This window comes from Odontesthes bonariensis, chromosome 3, assembly GCF_027942865.1.
Source record: "Odontesthes bonariensis isolate fOdoBon6 chromosome 3, fOdoBon6.hap1, whole genome shotgun sequence".
NCBI classification, from domain to species: domain Eukaryota; kingdom Metazoa; phylum Chordata; class Actinopteri; order Atheriniformes; family Atherinopsidae; genus Odontesthes; species Odontesthes bonariensis.
In genome coordinates, this window is record NC_134508.1 from 33,938,369 (window position 1) to 33,959,792 (window position 21,424).

General features: G+C 41.9%; 1 pseudogene; it reads right to left on the minus strand.

Moving 5' to 3' along the window:
- Positions 1-3,623: 3,623 nt before the first annotated feature.
- Positions 3,624-21,424, minus strand: part of LOC142376962 (dynein axonemal heavy chain 8-like) — a 39,242-nt pseudogene continuing 21,441 nt past the window's right edge.

The following is a 21,424-nucleotide window of genomic DNA, read 5'->3' on the forward strand; positions in this document are numbered from 1 at the left end:
CTGTAGATGGCAGTAATGCAAAGTTTTGAACATCCGCTTGGATATGCCGTGCGACAGTAATCGCAAGACAAGGTAACACGAGTAATTTGTTTTACCACCTGCGGGCTAACCATGCTCCGGAATATGAAACGAGTCAAAGCCGGTGTTCTGTCGATTTCTCCTACTTGTCGAGATTTGCTACTTTGCGGTTTTGCGCATGCGCCGAGCCGATTTTCTAAGTTTCGTTTTCACGCCCATAATGTTTTGCTACCCTGCGTCTCAGCTGGTGTGTAACGGTAACATCCTCAAAATCCTGATTATTTTCTCTTTTGGAAGACATGGAAAGTAATAAAACACTCATCGTATTAACAAGCAGTTTAACATGCACAAATGGGGTGTCTGAAACATGACGCATATTTGAGCATGTTGAATAAGTGGAAGGCGCCTATGAAAGTTCCGTTATCCAAGAGGCAGCGGCTTTTCTCTCACAGAGTTTATTCGAGGAAATGTACCTTTTCTTGTTTTTTAAATATAAATATAACGTATATATTTTTTATATTTCCTGTGTTTTCTGTTTTGCACAATAAATTTAATTTAATATTGCTGCAAAAATCCTGATTGAAAGTGTTTATTTGGTGCTATGGTAACCACTGAGAAACTGTTCTGTTGTAATTTATATACAAAAGTACCATACCGCGGTATATACCGTATACCGTCAGTGGCTCAAAAGGTACACAGCTCAGGGAATCTTACTCCCAGTGAGGCAAGAGGAAGAGAAATCACAATAGATAGCTACAGGCATATGTTAGAGGAGGAGATGGGGCAGCAGAATGCTCTAAATACGCCCTTTAACCTGAGTGAATTGAATAGGGCGTTAAAGAAAGTGGGTAGGTCCACCCCAGGAAGGGATGAGATATGCTACATTATGTTGGAGAAATTGACTGTAATAATAATCCCTGTAATAATCCCTATTAGGAAGCCTGGGAAAGATGTAAAGATGCCATCAAACTATAGACCTATAGCGCTGACCTCACAGCTGGGTAAAATAATGGCAAGAATGGTGAATGATAGGTTGGTTTACTGGTTAGAAACGAGAAATATTTTGTACAGCTACCAGAGTGGATTTAGGCAGAGAAGGGGCACCATGGACCCAGTAGTGGCCTTAGAAGACTCAATAAGGAAAGCCCAAGTTGATAAGGAGACAGTACTGACAGTATTCTTTGATATAGAGAAGGCCTATGGTATGGTCTGGAGAGAGGGACTCCTAATTAAACTCAGGCAAATGGGTATCAAGGGTAGAATGTTTCAGTGGGTCAAGGATTTCCTATCAGGCAGGAGTATCACGGTCAAAATTAATGAAGAGTTCAGCAGTGAATATACAGTGGAAAACGGCACTCCGCAAGGAAGCATTATCAGCCCGATATTGTTCCTGATCATGATTAATGATGTCTTTAAAGAGGTGCAGGAATCTGTCCATGTTGCTTTGTTTGCAGATGATGGTGCAATGTGGATAAGGGGCAGAAATGTGGATTTCATTGTGCGTAAAATGCAGCAGGCAGTAGACCATGTCCAAGCGTGGGCCCTTGAATGGGGATTTAGAATGTTTATTGACAAAACTAAAACCTTGTTTTTTACTAGAAAGAACATTCCCATGGGTTTGAAGCTGAAGTTATCAGGCGCAGAACTAGAGAGAGTAAACTGTTTTAAATATCTAGGCCTGTGGTTAGATAAGAGATTAACTTGGTCTGTTCGCATGCAAAAAATGATTGAGAAATGTAAAAAGGTACTGAATGCCATGCGCTGTCTGAAAGGGGTGGACTGGGGAGCAAACAGGTCAGCCTTGAGAACGATATACATCAGCCTTATTAGGTCTGTATTTGACTATGGATGTGTCGTGTGGCTTACAGATCTGCATCTAAGACGCTCCTGGCAAAACTGGATGTTATTCAGCATAAAGCCGTAAGAACGCGTTGTGGAGCAATGAAGTCGACTCCTGTTAATGCTATACAGGTAGAGGTGGGGGAAATGCCACTGCATATAAGGAGAGATCAGCTGGCCTTAGTCTATTGGGCTAACCTCAGAGGGCAAAGGGAAGGCCACAGCAGTCTATCTGTGTGAACTCACTGCCAGGAGAAAGATAAACCAGGTAGAAGCTTTGGGTGGGTGGTTCCTCAAAAGGCAGAGGCCTGCAGGCACTTACTCTGTGTGCAGCTGTCACATATTCAGTTGTAGCACCATGGCTGTTAAAGGAACCTGTAATAGATTTAGCACTTCTAGAGTTGAAGAAGCAAGAGGAGTTCAGCAAAGAAATGGTTGAGTGCCATATCAGAGCTCAGTACAAGGATAAACTTGTGTGTTTTACAGACGCTTCAAAGTCACCTGACGGGAAAGTGGGTGTGGCATTTGTAGTACCAGAGCTTAAGATGTGCAAAAAAGAAAGGCTAAACAATGATCTTGCTGTATACACCGCAGAACTAGTAGCCATCCTCGCTGCTTTGACCTGGATAGAGGGGAATAGACCAAGGAATGTGTGAGTATGAGTGCTAATTGCCTCAGATTCTGCTTCTGCCCTGATGAGTATTCAGAGTACCATGTCGGAGTCCAGACAGGATATTGTTTTAGAAATTGCACAGATGGTAAATGGACTCATAAACTCAGGCACCGATATCAGCTTCCTATGGGTACCAGCACACGTTGGCTTACGAGGGAACGAGTTGGCGGATAAGTACGCAAAGAAAGCATGTGTGACCCCTGAGGTTACCTTAGAAGTAGCTTATAGCAAGTCAGAGATAAAGTCACTTGTCAAGACAAAGTCCAGGAAGATCTGGCAGAGTGAGTGGAGTGGTGCAGCTACTGGGAGAAAGTACTTTGCCATCCAAGGGGTGGTTGGTCATGCTAGACCAACAGCAAGACCCACCAAAGAGGAGGACATCATATCTAGGATGAGGTTTGGGCGTTCTGGTCTGAACAGTACGCTATTTGTTTTTAAAAAGCATGTTGATGGAAAGTGTAGTGTATGTGGTGCTACTGAGACCGTGGAGCATGTAATAGAGCAACGTGTCAGGTTTGACCAGGAGAGGCAGCACCTCATCCTAGGACTAGAGTCAGAAAGTGTGCAATTAAACATTAAAACAATACTACAGAAGAACTCAAGTGAGATGTGCTTTAAGTACCTTTTTCACTATCTAGAAGCCACATGACTGATTAGAAGGATATAATACCTTTTTTTAATTATTTATTTATTCTTATTTTTTTATATTTAGCTGAGATAGTTTTCGCCCAGACTCACACTCCATTTCAATAGGTGGCGGTAATGCTTCCAAAAGTTGTTTGCCAACCGCCAACAAAATAGAAGAAGAAGAAGAAGGGCGAGGTGAGACCATAGACATCATATATGATCTCCATGGTAAGAAAAGAGCTGCTGGAGCCACCGGAGCTTTTACTTACTCACTGGCTCATTAACGTCCTTGTGATAAGTGGTAAGCCCTCAAAGCAAACTAATGTAATATTTTTATCACTTAAGTAGTTGATCAATGGCTCCATAGATGAGTCTCACATACATAGTCAACAAGTAATTCACCTAATCTGCAGAAAAAACGTTTATTTGTTTTTTGGACAACATTAAAAAGTAATACAGTTGTTTATTATTTGATGTCACAGATCAGAGCAACCCCACGTAAGATCCAGTGGTCTGGTGACTGGACAGTAGGTAGCACCACTGCTGTGATGTAATTGAGGTCTGTGCGCCTTGGTTTCTTGTAGATGGGGCAGGCGTACAGCTTCGGATCCACAGGAGCATTGGATTTGATGGCAAACATGTGGATGACAGGCATGGGTGTGAAGAGTACTTTGGGTGAGGACTCGATGAGAGTGATGTTCTTTCTGTTCCAACCAGCCCCTTCCAGGAACAAACCATAGACATAAACCCCTTCCTGTAGAGGAAAGGCATTCAATAACAAAATAGCACACGGTTAAATTCCTTTCACATTTCCAGTGAGCAGAAAACACCCACTCACCGTTGGCGAGGCTGTGATCTCCTCCATTGACTTCTTCAGGACCTTGTTGTTCAGTGTGACTGTGTCCAGAGCCCAGCCTTTGTTCGCCCTGGTTACTTCTTGTCTCATGGCTGTTAAAAAACCTGCAAACATTCAAGTAAACATTAGGTCTAATAACGTGTAACTTTAGCTGCTGGAAGTCTTTAAGACGTGTCAGCTCCATCATGCTCAAAACTTCAAGGTCTTAACCAGTAATGCAGCCAACTCAGTGTTTGACATTGTAAAAGGCCTCATTCCATCAAAACCACAAACTCACCCTGAGGGTTAAAGAAACCCGTCATCCAAAACGCTTTGGGCCTTCCTTGAAACACCCAACTGTAGAACTGTTTGTTTCTCTGGATAAGCTCGGTGTACCAAAAGCCCAGAGTGGAAGACTCCCAGGAGATCTTCCTCCACAGGCTGGGCACACGAGCGTCAAAAATATTGTCCAGAGCATCACGAAGGTTCTAGGAACAAAGTACATACCAGGAGTTCGAAAGCATTTTAAAGCCTCCTGAAAATCTAATCTAACTCTAACAGACAATCGTTGATGAAAAAACTGAGTAACAAACATACAGAGAAGTGCGTATCTTAAGAAGCAAATATGAAGCGATGTGCTGAGGAATCAGAAATCTTACATCACTCATTATTATTGTGCCATCAATGGCCAGCTTCAGGTCAGTCAGACTCGAGCGCACCACAGAGATGATCCTTTGCATTCGATCCACTTCCTGACGTAGGAAGATGTTCATTGGGTTAAGAGCTCCCATTGTCAACAGTCTGGCTCTGACCTGAACCCATCAAAGTTACAGAGTTTAGATTAAGAGAACGTGTACATTGGCCTGTAAAAAGCCTAATGATCCTACCAACTGACCTCATGTGGAATGTAATTAGCGGGCAGTTTGTCCAACATGTCCTCTGCCATTTTGTGGACGATGGACTCCCGAGTCTCTCCAGATCCCCCTCCACTTTCCTTGGGCTGAATATTTGTGATTGTGTCTAACACCTCAGCAGATGTGTTTGTCTGGTATCTGGTCAACATTCATTATAGAAGAGAAATGCAATAACCTCAAGAAAACCTAAGTATAGTAAATACAACAAGACCGCTTTTAAAGCTGCAGTCGGCAGGTTTTCAAAATTCCGAGTCTAAAGTCGGAAAATTCAAACTGATACACTCTCAGGTCCCTCCCCCAACCTCTAACAAGCTCCGAATCGCCCCCCAAACCCCTCCCCCTCTGTGGACGAGGTTGTGCACGTGAGTTCACACCAGTGTGAGCGCACACAAGCTGGGGCAGACTCACGCTCAGCAGCGTGTGCACAAGCTGTGATGGACAGGTAGGATTCCTCCGCCCTAACTTGATTGGTTAAAAACAGCCGGGAGCGCTCGGTTTTTGCAAGCATGATTACAGGCTTCAGAGGGAGCTACAGATTTCGTTATTTTTCCTAAACAGCCTATTTAATATTCTCCTTCCAGAATCCCATGACAGTTCAAGCTAATATGACTAAAAAAAAGTTGCCGGCCGCAGCTTTAATGCCTCATCATGACGACACTCTCCTTACGTGATATCAGCATTAGCGTGCAGCCCCAGTGCTTGGGGTGAATCCTCAGTGGGTAAACTCTGAATGTTATCCATGTACTCTTCTATTGTCTTACACACCGCAATTTTGTAGCCCGTGTAAAAGCAAAATGTTGGGTCAAACATCTTCTTACTGAACCACACCTGTAATTAAGAACATTGAGCTTCACGTGTCGTATCAAATGTAATACAATGCAACATAAAACACCGGGAGTTGTAACACACGAATCAACAAAAAAACTGGGATTATTACACGAGCAAAACACTTCAACAGGCGTTTGTCATAGTCATCTGTGACCCTTCCTCCATATTGCACCTCAGCGAGCATGTATCGCAAGGTTATCCATGACACATCCTGTGGGGGGGGACACAAAGTAGTGAGTGAGGGAGGGAGGATGACATACAAATATTAAACCAGGGCTGCAAAACGCTCACCTTCTTGGGGCCGCAATCATCCAAGTGTCTTTCAACAAATTCAACACTTGCAGAGAAATCGGCCGAATTGAACTCGTAAGGTATGTTCCAACCTAAGGGTCCAAATTTACGTCGTTCCTTACAAAGCCAAAAAAAAAGAAAAGGTTACCATGTAAAATCAGAAAATCCCTGTGTTATTATGACGAACAGCCTTCCTTCTACTGGAGGAAAAAAGTCACAGACACGAGTTGATTTGTGCTACACTGGAAAATACAAACCACTCAAACTTCAAAAGGCTATAAAATAAACTAAAGCCAACACATTCTCAATATGGTAATGAGGTGGAAAATTTGCCTAATGCATTATTAAAATGGCACAAATGATTTCATTATCAATTATGAAATTAATAAGAAAAAAAAGGCTACCAAATTAAGTAGTGCCATTGTCAAGGTTACGGTACTTCTAAATATGGTTAGTTCACTCTGTTTCTCATATAACCTGTGCCAGGAGCAAAGCATGCATTCTTTTTTAATATTTCCTTTAAATAAAGTTCCACTATGACACGCGTGAACTTAGAATGCGCAGTACCTGCACAGCAGTGTGTAAAAAGGCCACACCGTACAGCAAAGGCTTCCACATGGGCAGGTTGCTGACTTCCAACTGGTTCTGTGAAATTCCTGCAAATGTTCGTTTCAAACCAGCACGTATTCCCTGGGGGGGGTCGTTGGTGAACTTGATGGAAGACTTAAAAGGTAAAGAGTGAGAGACAGTCTGTGCGTGTACAAAAACTTTTAACACCTTCCTTTTTATGACGATGTTGTCAAGTCTCACCTGTAGGAGTGTGATGGAGAACAGATCGTGTGGCTCTGTGGTGATCCACACCCTGAACGTGTCATGCATGCTCTCTGTAACTGTGATAGTTTCTAGCAGCTCATCCATAAACTGCAACCCCAGGTGACAGTTCTGCAGAAGGACCCAACCTCCCTGTACACATCCAGACACAAAAGCCACGGATCAGGTAAAACAGTCAGCCATTGCTGTTGAAAGCAAGAAGCAACACTCTAGCTTGCACATCAGGACAATCCAATACACTCCCACATGAAAGCATTCACCAGATGCCGTCACCTGCTGGAAGCTGCTTTACTTTGTGAACTTTCTATGAAACCATTTGCTTGTCCACATGCACGAGAGCCACTCCTGAGCCTTGTGGTCATATACGTTCGTTCCAACAACACAGTCAGCATTTATGATTACCGCCCTATGAGGGGTGCTTTCACAAATGCAGTTTGCATCTAGGCTTATAAATGGTATGTAATGTTTTAATACTGCCAGCTGGCATTTCTAAGCCCTGGCTGCAATGCTATTTATAAACTCTGATTTCCATTACAAATCCCACTCAGACATGGTCAATTCTGTGTGTATGGCCATTTGCAAACCACAACTGGCAATATTAACACTATCTAAAACATCAGATGAAAAATGACATCATTAGCTTTTCGATGCTATATCGATTTTACGTCTAAATGTTCCCCTTGCTCAGTATTCATTTATTTATCTTTTTAATGGCGGTCAAACTGTTAGCTGGTCTCAGAGTTCACAGGTTCCCTCCAGACCCTGAATTGAGGGGTTCTTGGTCAAAGAACTGGTACCAATCCTGGAACTGCCTCAGTTGGAAAGGCTTAACTCATGCATTATACTTCTTCAGTAACTTCTAAAAGCACCTCTGTCATTGATGTCTTGACCAGCTTCCTTGCATGCACCTCTTGTCCTTGTCCCATAGATATTGCTCTGCATTCTGTAAACCGAAACAGTGGGAGTATTTACATAGACATGAACATATAGAGTGCATTTAAATAGTGCTTTCCCCCCTGGTCTAATCCACCACTCAGGACTTTGCAGTACAAGCCACAGGCCTTTAACTATACTGTACATACAAAACATAATTATCTTTCTAACACAACATAACACACACACTTACACAAGGATGAAACATTACGGGGAATTAAGGGCCACGGATCAAACCACAGACCTTTCAATTAGTGGAATTTTAACAGCCACAATCAAATGAATTTATGCTCAGGAAAACAAATACATGAGCTGGATTGCCCAGTGAACACCCAAGGTGCCACTGCAAAGAGCACACAGCAACCAACATCCAGGATACAGTTGGTTACCACGGTCACAGGGACATCAATCACAAAATTTGGGTTTCATACCGTTCTAACTGAATCAAAAGTAGATAGCGTCGCAAGTTGGGAACTGGTCTGAATGTAAACACAATCAGACGTCAGGAGATTTTGGCATTACATCTTCAGCAGAAAATAAAAAAGTTCAGTAAAATAAAATAAAAAATGGGGCAGGACAGGGCAAACTCACCGAGATTAAGTTTCTTGGCAAGTGCTTCGATTTGTTCGGTGGGATCTGAGCCCATAGAAAGGAAGCAAATGAGGGGGGTGCGAGGATCACTTTCCTGCCAGGTGCTGTGAAGGTTCAAGAGGACAGGCTCAACGAATCTCATGCCCAAAGAGTCTCCCACATACTTTCTGGCCTGAGACAAGGTGCGATCAGGGCACCAAGACCTGTGAGAAAAAATGCTTGTGAGGTGATTGCATTTTATAATATGGTGTATTCAAACATGTAATCAACATTCAAGTAGGAGGACCCAACCTTATCAGCAAAAGCTTATGGAAAACATCAAGAGAGTTGTATCCATCTGGAGTGACGCCTTCCTCTGGGGCATCAAGATTGAGCCATGCTTTCCAGTTTTTCCCATTTTGGGACACCTACAAACCATGTCAATACCAAAACTGATGACACTACAAGCAGATGAAGAATTCAGATGTCCAGATCATTCGTGGATCTATGGCTTACCTGGTTTATAATGTTAGTGAACTGTGGCAGCTTGCTGAGTTCTACCAAGTTCAGCCACACCATATCCAGGATCCAGCTGAATGGCTTTGATGGACAGGTCTTCAGGTCAAGAGCTGCGCCACCTATTGTTTCATCAATTATGTTCAGAGATGTCAAGTCCAAAAGGCAATTCAACTTTTCCTGGGAATGATGCACACCTTACCTTTAATAAGAATCTGAAATTTGTTGTGTTGTATTCTGTTATTCTGTAAGTCAATCTTGAGGGCCAGCAGGAGTGTGAAGATGAACTTGTGGTTTTCATAAAGGCTTCTGACTGTGTATCGGAAAACCTCAAACGTCAGATATTCAATAATATTTGCAATCCGCTTCTGAGTTTTGGAGGCCTTCTCAGACCTGCAAAAGCGCATTAATTAAAAACAAAAAATCAGCATAAAAAAACGAGGGAGACAAAGACACAGAGAACAAAGCATATTTGAAGAATACGACCACACCACAGCGTGGTTAAAGAAACATCTTTGTCAACCTATTGTTCTTTCCAGACAAATTTGTTGGTCATTAGAGGAAGTAATGGTTGGAATAGTTTCCGAGCTTTAATCTCAAACATCTTATGATAAGACTGTGCAGACATACTTCTTAAATCACGATAAAGCCATACCTTGCGAGTGACAGATCAAAGATTTTGAGGAACTGACCCAAGGAGGTCTGGTACATGATATTGACCATGCTCATCTCCGTGATGAGGAAGTACAATGTGCTTCCTCGAGAGGCAACTGGATGGTATTCTTCTTGAGCGACATTGATCTTTACTTCTGCTTCAGCTGCAACACTGAGCTTTGCACTAACTTCCGCAGCAGTTTGCTTAGTCGTGGTCAGAATGCCAATCATGGAGTCATCATCAACCAAAGAACCTTTAACCAGACAAACAGACACACTTTCACTTTAGGAAAAAGAACAGGTATGACTGGAGAAACTGGCATTAGTCTACAACAGTAACTATAGGACCTTTAGTGCTGCTGAGTTTGTACAGCAAATTGTCTTCCAACTCCTGCATCTTTCTTTTATTAGCAGTTACATCCTCAATTAGTTTCAATCTTTCTGCTTCTAGCTCCTGTTGAGATGAGTGGAAAAAAACCAAGAGCCAGTCAATATCATATTCTTACACTGGAAAAACAGTTATCTAAAACAATCACAGATAAAGTTATATTTTTAAACCAAATGGGGAAAGCAAGCTGCGTTTCTGGAACAAATGGCACACTCACGTATTTTTCTTTGAGGATGACTCGGCCGAGCAGCTGGTTCTCCAGGCCCTTCATGTTTACAGTGAAATCAATAATGGATGTTTTTGCGCTGACCTCTGGAGTGTATGCTGGATTAGGCAGTTTGGTAGTTATATAGAGCTGGAACCCATCCATTACGTTTACCTCTTTGTCTCCTACTTTGACCTATAAAAAAACATTGAAGACAATTTTAAGAGTGTACACATTTTAAAGTTGTATTGGTAAATTTGAATGGACATGAAGGTTAAAAATACCTTGAAACTGGTCCCAGATTTGATAAAGTTTTTCTCGAGCACGTTGTCCAGGGCAGGGTCGAGCTCCTCAAATATATCCTCAATGAGCATTGGGCGTCCCATGGAAATACAATCTTCCAAATGTGTGCGAAAGAATTTGTGGTTGAGGGACGTGACCTGAACATGAAATCAGTTTACTTCTACGACATGCTTTACTTAAGCGTGTAATTAGGGTAAAAATGACACAAGTGAAAATCATTTGGCTATATACTTGAAGTTCGTTGGCCTCTTCCTTTTTCTTAATCCAAGCTTTTCCCTGAGTCTGTGGATCGATGAGGAGGGGATATCTTGTTGCTTTTGTGACGATGATGCCATTCTGAACTGACAAGTCATCTCCCGGGAGTCCCTGAAGGTTCCACTCACTTATCTTAAATATTAAAAATGATAGTCAATGGTTCAAATGATTTTTTTTTACTTTTCACAGGACTAGTATCAAATAAAAATAGGCTGGCATTGTTCTCACATTGGGAGCATCCACCAGGGCAGAAATGATGTTGAGATTTTCTGTAAAAGGGATTTTGTGCTTCCGGAGCTCCGCCTCCCAGATGTCCTTCAACAACATATCACGGAAACTCTGGTTGAATGGACCGCAGTACGACAAGAAGCCGGTGAGCTGGAGTACGTCACCCACAAGTCTGAAAACAAAGGTAGAAGCAGCTGGACTCATATAAAAGCCATTATCAAAACCTTTTAAATCTGTCCTTGAAGAACCAATCCTTAATTCTAGTAATGAACCTCTTTAAAGACTAACCCCCCTTGGAATATAACATTTTGATATTCAATTGCATTTCCTTTGTAACCTGCCTGTTTATTTGTGACTTAAATTCTTTGCGTTGCTCGATCCAGCGAGCTTTCTCTCCACTAAGTCCGTCAATAAGTGCAGATGCAGCCTGCATTTTATTCCTACACATCTCAGCATCATCCACCAATTCCTGAAAGACAAGACGCCTGTGTCAGCTACAATCTCTAGATTTAAGTCAACGCAGTCGTGACATTTTTCAAAAGGGTGCGTCACACCTGTTTCTCTTTCATTGCAGCGTCGCATTTGGCCTTGACTTTGTCAAACTCTGCTTGCTTTTCAGCCAGCTGAGTCTCTGCCGCGCACAGCTCGTTATTAGCCACAGTTAGACGGTTCTCTTGAATGGCAAGGTTGGCCTGGAAACAAACAATGCAGTTATACTGTAGCATAAAAAGGCTTTGGGCTAAAAATGAGGTTTAATCACCTATTTACCTAAAATGGATTCAAACAGGCTGAGAATAGAGAGTTTTAAATGGCATTATTGGAGAAGAATAGCCGCCTACGACAAATCTAAAATGAAAAAGAAAAAAAAAAAAAACAGTCGCCAACATGATGAACTTTAACTTTACCTTGAGTGGCAACACTTCTTTGTTGATGGCAAAGAATGAGGCCATAGCACGAGTCCATGCGAGCAGACCAGCTACACTACCACACACTTTCTTGGCATTTTCCATGGTGTAATCCTCCATGTCAAAGTAAGGCTGCAGTAGTTCCACAGTTTCCTCGTTAATGCTGTCCTTTGGGAACTGCTGGAGGCTTGTCAAGAAACCAGAGCCACTCATAAGCTGAAAAGGACAAAACAAATGAATTCATGCAAATGCCATTTGTGAGGAAGAACACGCCGCTCAGTTTTGCACTCAGAGCAGAATTATCCAGCTGCCATCTTTTCATCCCCATCCAACTTCAACTTTAAATCGTGCTGCATTCGCTTTAACCCAAAAGCCAGATGTCAAGACTAATTTGTTCTTGCTTTTTGTTTAGTTAAGTTTACTTAAGAAATCAATTTGATAATAATCCAACTTCTTACAGGCCTTCTTTCATTTCATGAGCTTTCAGGCTACCTACTGTACCTTCTCACATATTAATGCACTTTAAGGGTTTTTAGGTGTGAATTGTGTCCAAATTTACATTTGCATGGAAGCATCAAAGCTGTAGAACAAATCTCAAAAAAGGCACACCCTGCAGAAGAGAGGAGCAGAGTTGAGTCCGCTGGCTCACTCCACCTCCTAAAACTAATACTGAAAAAAAGGCCTGCAAATGTGGGCTTGAAAAGAGCTGCTGTGTTATATCTCTGTAGTATTTCAACCAAACATGACACATTTAAGACCTCAGGGCACAATGTGTCTCCTTTAATATATGAGTGGAATTCATATATTTATCATTTGCAACAACTGAATTTTTAGAAAAAGGAAATTTGTTACCTTCAGTGCTTCTGACCATGATGGTTGAAGACAGCTTCGTTCTGGATCACATGTAACAGGGTCTAACTTTTTGTTAAATAAAATCAGACAGCAGTCCATGATCCTCATGACCAGGTGTGGAGGCTTGGCCAATTTTCTCACTGTGGCAATGTCAGCTGGCTTGATGGTCTGTGGAGTTTTTAAGTATATCATGTAACATATCGTAGAATGCACGGTGTAAATATCTTCAAATAAGTCAGAGATATCTCACATTCAGTGCAGCTGTAGCTTCTTCTAAAGCTGGCCTGGCAGCCTCCAGCTTTTCCTCAGCTATAGCTTTCTCATACTCTATTCCATCCACAATTTTCTGGGCTCTGTCCTTCACAACTTGGACCTCATTCTTCACAATGGTTGCAGCTTTAGCACTGACTGTCACCTCTGCCAGCACCTTGGTGAATGCAAAAATAAACATCTCATGCCTTCAAATGCATCATACGCGTGCGTCCATGGTGTTGACCTTTCAAACAGCTTTTCAGAAATGACAAAACCTCTGTCAGCTATTCACATCAAACCAGAAGCTAATTTCCACAATGAACCTATGAATAAACTGATTCTGCTACCTCACTATGTACAGAACTCAAATTGTTCTTAATTTTATGGTTTTACATTACTGTGGAAGTACTGATTGGAGGAAAGTTGCTCATAAACATCCATCCATCATCAATCTTATCTGCAGGTCACAGGAGCTTGGACGTATCTGATTTACCTTGTCAGCTTTGGCAGATGCAATAGCGAGCTCTTTTTCCTTTACTTCAAGATCTTTTGATAATTGAGCCACCGACTTACTGGCCTCCATCAGTTTGTCCAACCCTGGAAATCAGTAACATCTGGTGTAATCTTTTACAGGAGTAGACCATACAAAATCCTCCATAAAGTACACAATCTTTATAAAGACACAACTGCCTTCCTGTTCAAATTCCTTACCAACATTCATGCGCTCTGCCAAAGTGTTGATATAGTTGTGCTTTTCGGCATAAAATGTTTTGTAACCATTTATAAAAGAAAGGTAAGATTTAGGGGTGACGTGAGCTCGTCTTCGAAACCTGAGAGATGAACAACATACAGCGTTAGGACTGTGTTTGATAGCGTATGTTTCTGAACAAATTGGATTTGTGTAAATGTGATACCTTTCAAAGTAACTTTCACATGTTTCAGATACTTTGTGATGATAAGTTCCCATGGTGGTCATCAATGAAGTCTTCACATCAGCTGGACAAACCATGTGAAACTTAGATAAGAAATAGGTGGACACAGCAACCAGAGCCTCATTGGGCCAAGGGGTGAACCAGTCCATTGTGCAGCCGGAAATCAAGCCCGGAAACTTCAGACATCTGGAGCGAAACTTCTGCCCCACCTTTAAACAAGAGTAGAGTAAAACTCCAATGAAAAGGTTCATTTATGGAGGTAGTTATGGGTGTAAGTGTATATATAATGTCACTGTTGAGCATCTAAACATGCTGTGAATAAAAAGAGATTTGGAATAAAAGTAGCAAAAGTTTGGGCGGTTGCTTTTGGGTATAAACAGAAAATATACAAAGTTTCAACTTACCGGTGAGAAGCACAGAACAACGTGTAAATTCTTCCTAAACCGAGATATAAAGTAGTCATAAAGATTGTCAAAAGTTGGTGGAATTCGAGGAAACTCCTTTTTCATAACTGGGATCAGGTTCTGGGTGATCTCTTGCATCTCATCTTTTGCAAAAAGATTGGAGACCTGAAACGATTACAACATGGTCAGGACCAGCGAAGCTTTTCCTTTGAGACGTTACATTCTGCCCCACCTCTTTGTTTCAGTCATACAGGACCAATTCCAGTCCGTTTCAATTAGACTGAAGATTCCAGTGTTCAGTTACACAATCAGCAGATATTCAGATACGCCTTTATACCTTTATGAGATCTCACCTCTCCAGAAGAGAGAATATTGTTGAGGTACTCGAGGAAAGCCTCATCCTTGATTTCGTTGTCTGTAAAGACGAAGGTGATGCCTTTGCCCTCAGCCCCCGCTGTGTTATACAACAGTTTCAGGTCATCCATGAAATTACTCATGTTGTATGTTCTAAGTAAGGAAAAATAAACACCACATAATTGGAAAGAAGGCCCAGCATTTCACTTTCAGTGCAAATGCAACTACAAACAGCTCGTGGCTTCATAGGACACTCATTCTTGTATTTTAAAGGTAGGGTAGGAGATCCTGGATTTTGGGTCCAGCGAAGCTGCATTTTGAAAATACACAGGTAAAAAGTCCCAACCCTTTTCTTCACTTTCCCCCCGAAGGCACGCCTCTAGAGTACATGAATGCGCACGAGCAAGAAGGTGCACGAGCGCTGTTCTGACAGCAAGCATCGATTGTTGCCGTATTTAGTATTTAGTATTTAGTTTATGCTAACTATACGTTTAATAATGCTAGGTGCTAGCCAAGCTGGCTCTAGTTTAGCTTCCTGCCAAGCTTCTAGACGTATAATTCGTTCACGGAGCAGGGTACGCGCACAGGGGGGGGGGGGGGGGGGAAGCAGATTGCAGGTGATAGACGGCATCAGAATCCAATCATTGTGAACGGTCCGTTCACAATGATTGCATACTGTTTTTCCTAGATTGTACGTTCTAGAGGCCACTAAAAAATTTCATATTTGTGTCAAAACTTTTAATTAATTGGTTGCAATGGGGGTGTGAAGAGTATTTCAAGCAATATGTAAAAAAATGTTCCAGAAAAAGATCCCCTACCCCGCCTTTAATAGGTACGTTTATCGAATTGAACTTTTTATTTGTTTCCTACTTTTAAGGATAAAATTAATTGCAGTTAATTAGAGCTGATCTTAGTACTGTATTCATGTGCTTGACCAATCACCCGAGACCCTGGAAGAACGTCTATAGTAGGAGCTCACAGTTTATAGAACTCCTTCTGTGGCGTCTTTAATTTCTACTTTGGAGCGGGAGCTTTCCCAGCATAACGGAGACATGAAGGTGACGTGATAGGTCCAGATGAGGTAAGTGTACAGTGACTGGTTGAAGGTATGAACACACCACTGGAACCACTACTATCAAAGGGAAGTAAAAAAAACTAAAACAAACAAACCTATTTAAAACATTGCCTATAAGCAATATATAATAAGAAATTATTGTATTATTATTATTTTTTTGAAACAGAGGAATGGACTTAAAGTGACACCTAGGGCCGACTGAGACAGGTTTGCAGGTTATATCACTTGAATGCAAGCAGAAAAAAAGCCCCTGATGGTTCATTGTCCTTTGGGGAGCGCCTCTAACCCTCAGAGAGCCCCAAGAACAGTTTGATCAGTGTGATTAAAGTCCCTACAAACAGAGCTCTCACAACTATGACTCATCTCACTTGGTTAATGTGATCTGGAAGATGCTGTATCCAGCTATGTATGAGGCCAGGCGCGTCAGACTCTGTTTTCCTGATCCTCCCACTCCCACAAGCAGGGCATTTCCATTGTCAGTGCGAATGATTCGTGAGACCTAAAGAGGAGCAAATCTAAAAAGAATCAGTATTATATCTAGCCTAGTCTACAAGAAATGCATCAGCTATACTCGCTTCAGGTGTCACCTTGACAAGATGAGTCATTGCGTCTTTGAAGAAAACCAGATCCAGGGTGGAGCCCCTTACTACCTCATTGTGCTGAGCTTGATACATCACAAGCTTATCTGACAAGAACTGAAAATCTGGCACCTGAAACAAGTTGTTCATACAGATTATGGTGACAGTTTCCTCCATCAACTTACTACCATGAAACTATCAAGCGCTGATGTACGAATTCAGATTTCACACCAGTTCATAGATCTTAGGGGCATCAAAACAGGCATCATCGTCTTCCTCTCCAGTTGGCTCAGGTGCATCTCGGAGGAAGTCCACAAAATACGGCTCAGAATGAAGCTCTTGAACGAGGTTTGGGTCAACGTGCTCTTGGATGACACGACATACAGCCTTCTCAAACCAATCTCTGTCCTCAGAGCAAATAAACCTGCAACAAAGCAAAGTCTTAGAGTAATGCTTTCTTCCAACTTTTTGTTTTTTAACTTAAAAAAGGATTTTACCTGTCTGCTATCACCCTTGTACATTCACACTTGAAAAGAGCCAATAGGGTGGAGATGTCACCACACTCCTCTGCCTTAACGTTTAACATTCCCTGCCAGATCCTGGACAAGTCCCTCAAATTGAAAATGTAGTGGAACTTTGATGGTGTTGGAAGCATTTTGACCTTCAATGTGGTGTCATAAAACAAGTTAACAAACTTATCAATACCATATACCTATAATCAATTCCTATTATAAACTTCTCATCATATTCCAGGTAAGTACCTTTGTCCACTGCCAAACGATCCTCCCAGCAGACACTAGACATTTAACCATTGCTGATATGCTTGGCTGGAATGCCCTGCATTCATGGAAATATCCAGAGCCAATCACACCTGCACAAAAAGAACATGAAGAAACCGTTAACTGTAAAATGAAAACTACAGTAATGGAAGCAGAACAAATGGGATTATTTTAGACCAACCTACCAAAGATCTTATCAATGGAGGTGTTGGCTGGCAGAGTGCAGTTGAAGACTGTAAAGTGTCTCTTCAGTCTTTGTGGGATGTCATTTCTACCCCCACCAGGGTGGATCATGGCAGCCAGAATCTGTGCATCCTCAATCGTGGTGAAATCTCCTGGTTTATCCAGATTGTACATGCCAGTCATTTCCATCATCTGGCGGACTATCTCATTTGTGATCTGGTTGGATAGCCACATAAAGTAACTCATCAGATTAAAGCGACAGATAGACAGACAGATGTTCATTAAAAAAAAAAAAGAAAGCAACACCTGATCTCCCCATTCGTTGACAATAGGCATATTTATGTCATCGATGAAGATGGTCATCCTGCGTCCTCCTGGGGGTCCATAGGTGCTGCCAATCCTTTTCTCAATGTAACTTTCCACTGATCGCTGTGTACGAAGAAAGTTTTTGCAAACATGAACCAATGTAGGACTGTAAAAATTCAAGCACAAAAAGCATTTTAAAATATCTTTTACCTGATACATCAAGGGCTCTGTGGCAGATGAGAAGTTCAGTGATTTGAACAGATCCGTCTCAGGATCGTATTTCTTTGCATAGCCTTTGATCATCACTGTCTTCGCTGTCCCTTGTTCACCAATAAGCAGTACGGCCTGTACATATAAAACATTTAGAGTTTAGACAAAAAGTAACATATTTTTAAGTATAAACATTATCTAAATATTCTTTTAAAAACCACAAGATCACCTTGTGTTGTTTGGCAATAGTCTCCAGCAAGAAAGAGGTTCTTGTGTTATCCACATTTGGAACAAGAATGGAGGTGTAGTCAGGCACATGGTCAGTTGGATAGACATATTCCTCCACAAGATTGTTCCAGTGACACCATTCACCTAAAACAAAAGTCGCCATTCTTTTTAGTCACATATAAACCCATTCTCATCCCATCGTTGTCAAAGCTGGCGATGTGCTGAACGTATGCACAATGGGTCCTTTCATGTCTGTGCTGTGGCGCACCACTCGAGGCAGTATCAGACATCTAAAGCAAATATTTCTAATACATCTTATTTCACAACAATTAACAACGTATAACTGATACTAAAGATTACTCTCAGGTGGGTATATGCAGTGCAAAGGGGTCTTAACAAAATCTCCGAATCTGATGCCTCTGGAATGAGACCAGATTCTGTAAACCCTGTTGAGGGTAGCAGGAAGCTGAAGCCTTTAACAGCTGCTATTGGTTAAGAAGGCAGGGACGCTAGAGCGTCCAACACAAGACTAATACAGAGACGGACAATCAGACACTCGCAACTACAGTGTAAGCCATGCAGATACAGGGAGGGCACACAAACCCCGCAATAATACCCTTTTTGCTGTGAAGTGCTAACTTAACCACCATGCCACCACATTCAAATGCTTGTTCACTTTAAACTATACAAAAAAAAACATCAAATTGATGCTCTTTTACGTGTCAAATAACTGTACCGTTTGTGTTGACCATGTACTCAAATATAGTCTCTCCCGGCTTGGTTTGAGGCACATCAATTTCGCTTTCATGACCTCTCATGAAGACCTCCAGCTTGTCTCTGTCCTCTAATTCTAAAAGAGCTCCCAGACTCCACATCAGGCAAAAGACAAAGAGGCGCTCAAGGTGCTTGCTTCCAGCAAAGCCCTCTGTCTCCTTGGTTGGGAGGAGGCCCTCCAGCAGATTGACGGACTGAAGAAGGAACATAGTCAAACAATTCAGGCTTCGAGGCATCATCTGATTCTGTTTTTATTCTCAGTCTTTTTTTTTTTTTAAATACACACCTGTATTATGTAGTTACACTCCAAAAGCTCCATTTTGGGTTTAAGGTTTTGCCTCATATACATGTAAACATCCTCAAATGTCTTTTCATATAAACCGATGATGCTCTCTGCCTCTCTAGCAGGGCGCTTCTTGGCCCATCCCTGCAATACAAAAGCCAAGTTCTATCTAAGCACTGCTTACAAAGCATTGTTCTTTTTCAGGAAAAAAAAAGTCTTCAACACTTAGATATCACAAAAGTACCTGGAGGATGGGTAGCCAGCTGAGAGCTGAGGAGCTTATAAAAACCATTCCCACACGGGACACAGTAGCAGGGGAGGCATTATCCATGTTGTGCACCTCAAACACCAACTTGCAGGATGGTGACATGACGATGCGGTCACCATTAGCCAGGGTCAGTGTTTTGTTATCATCCAGGACTGAGTTGAGGTTCTCGATCCATATTGCATCAACGGGACCATCCAGCACAATCCAGATGACTTCCCCTGAAGAGTAAACCCGTCGAAGCAATTAAATGTTTGAGTTCTCCGGCAGCCTCTGGCACTTTGTCAGTCACTAATGAGCCGCTGTCCCACTACTGGATCAAAAGTGGGCGAGCCAGTGTGTGCCAAGGACAACAGCATCTCCACTGTCATTCCCAGAACTTAAAAGGGGCCTGTTTTGGGGTCCCGTAGGAACAGGAGCCTGGGATTTGCCCCAGCTGCTACCCTCGGACCAGACAAGGCTAAGTGTAGTTCCGTATGCGGTGGTGTCAATCTGAAAGGTGGGATTACATGTCAGGGACGAGGTGCTTACGACCAAGGCACCATTTTGTTTTGTTGTGTTTTGGTTACAACGCACTGTGCAGTAAACCATACTGGCTGTCTCATGTGACGTCTCATATTTTAGCTCTAAATATGCATGAACTGGCATCTATAGCTTAAGAAAAGTGCTCAGCTTCTGAGCTGACATTTTCATTGTCTTGTTGAAGCTGGGCAGTAATATCGTGCAGATGCAGTATTTAGCATCACATTAAAATTGCAACAACCTTTATATTGTGTTATACTGAATGTAATATGATAAAAATGTCTAAAGTACAATACTATGTATTGCTTAGATATTATTTAATACAATACCGTTTTCATTTGGACAGTTTTATATTTTTTCTTAGGATCTCATCTGTATTAATCACAAGCACTTTCTTAGCTTAGATGTTGACAAAATGTTGGAATTACCCTTCTTAGCTTTGAGTGACCTCCGCCACAGTGTGGAAAAGATTCCATCAGTCCAATCATTAGTTGCTGCATCCAGACGACCAAACATCTGCGGAGCAGTGATTGCTTTGGGGTTCATGCGCATCTCTCTGTGTGGGGTTCCACATTCACTCAGTGATCTCATAAGAACGTTGATAACCGAGGTCTTCCCGGCCCCACTTGGGCCTAAAGTCATCAGCCCATGGCGCACTCGAGAAGACTCATAAAGCTGACCCAGACAGCAACAGTGATATACCAGTAAGAAAAGTACTTTCCAAAAGCTAACTTTATAATAATTATGCTAAACAACAATTTTAAGGCACCTGAACAAGCTTGAGGTTCCACGGTGGGTGGTTAACGAGACCGGCAAGCTCAACTTGATTAGCAACAGCAGCTTGAAGTTCAGTATATGTGCTGTTGTCCTGCTGGATACCAGGGAACAGGTCATTGATAAGACTAAGGAAGAGGGGCTCATCCTCATCCACCTGAAACACACAGATGGATTTTTTTATTCACAGCACTGTATCCAGTGTACAGAGTATACTTTCACACCCACAATTCAATACAATTCAATATATCACAGCTGTTGGTAAGAACTAAGTTTGTGTGATACCAGTTTGGACAGATTCATGTCACGAAGCACTCTCATGACAGTGCTGGACTCAGTGTCATCAGGTCGAGCTCTTTTACACGCCCCAAGTGTTCTCAACACAGACAGGATGTTCCTTAGTCCAAAGTCATAGTGGACCTGTCAAATAGCAGAGGTTATATGTCAGTAGTTCAATAACCAAACAAAATAGGACTTATGAAATGCTAACAAGATTCTCACCTGTTTTGTGAGTTGCTCCTCACAAAGTTTGTAAAGAACAAAGAATTTCTGTGCTAAGTTAACATTCTCATTGAATCCACAACTGGCTAGTTTGACTCTCATTATAATCTGTCGGAGACAAAAGTGTAGAGGGATGTGTTAGGACCACAGCAAAAAGAAAAACGTTTCTCTCCACAGAAAGAAGCCTTGACCCACCTGCCTGTCTGGCACCATCATGGACACTGTCCTGAACTGCACTTTTAGATTTTCAGGAAGTTCCTGACGGCCTGCATATCCTGGATTCTAGATACAGAGGCATGACATATCTTTGTATATACTGTATATCTAATGTTTTCCATC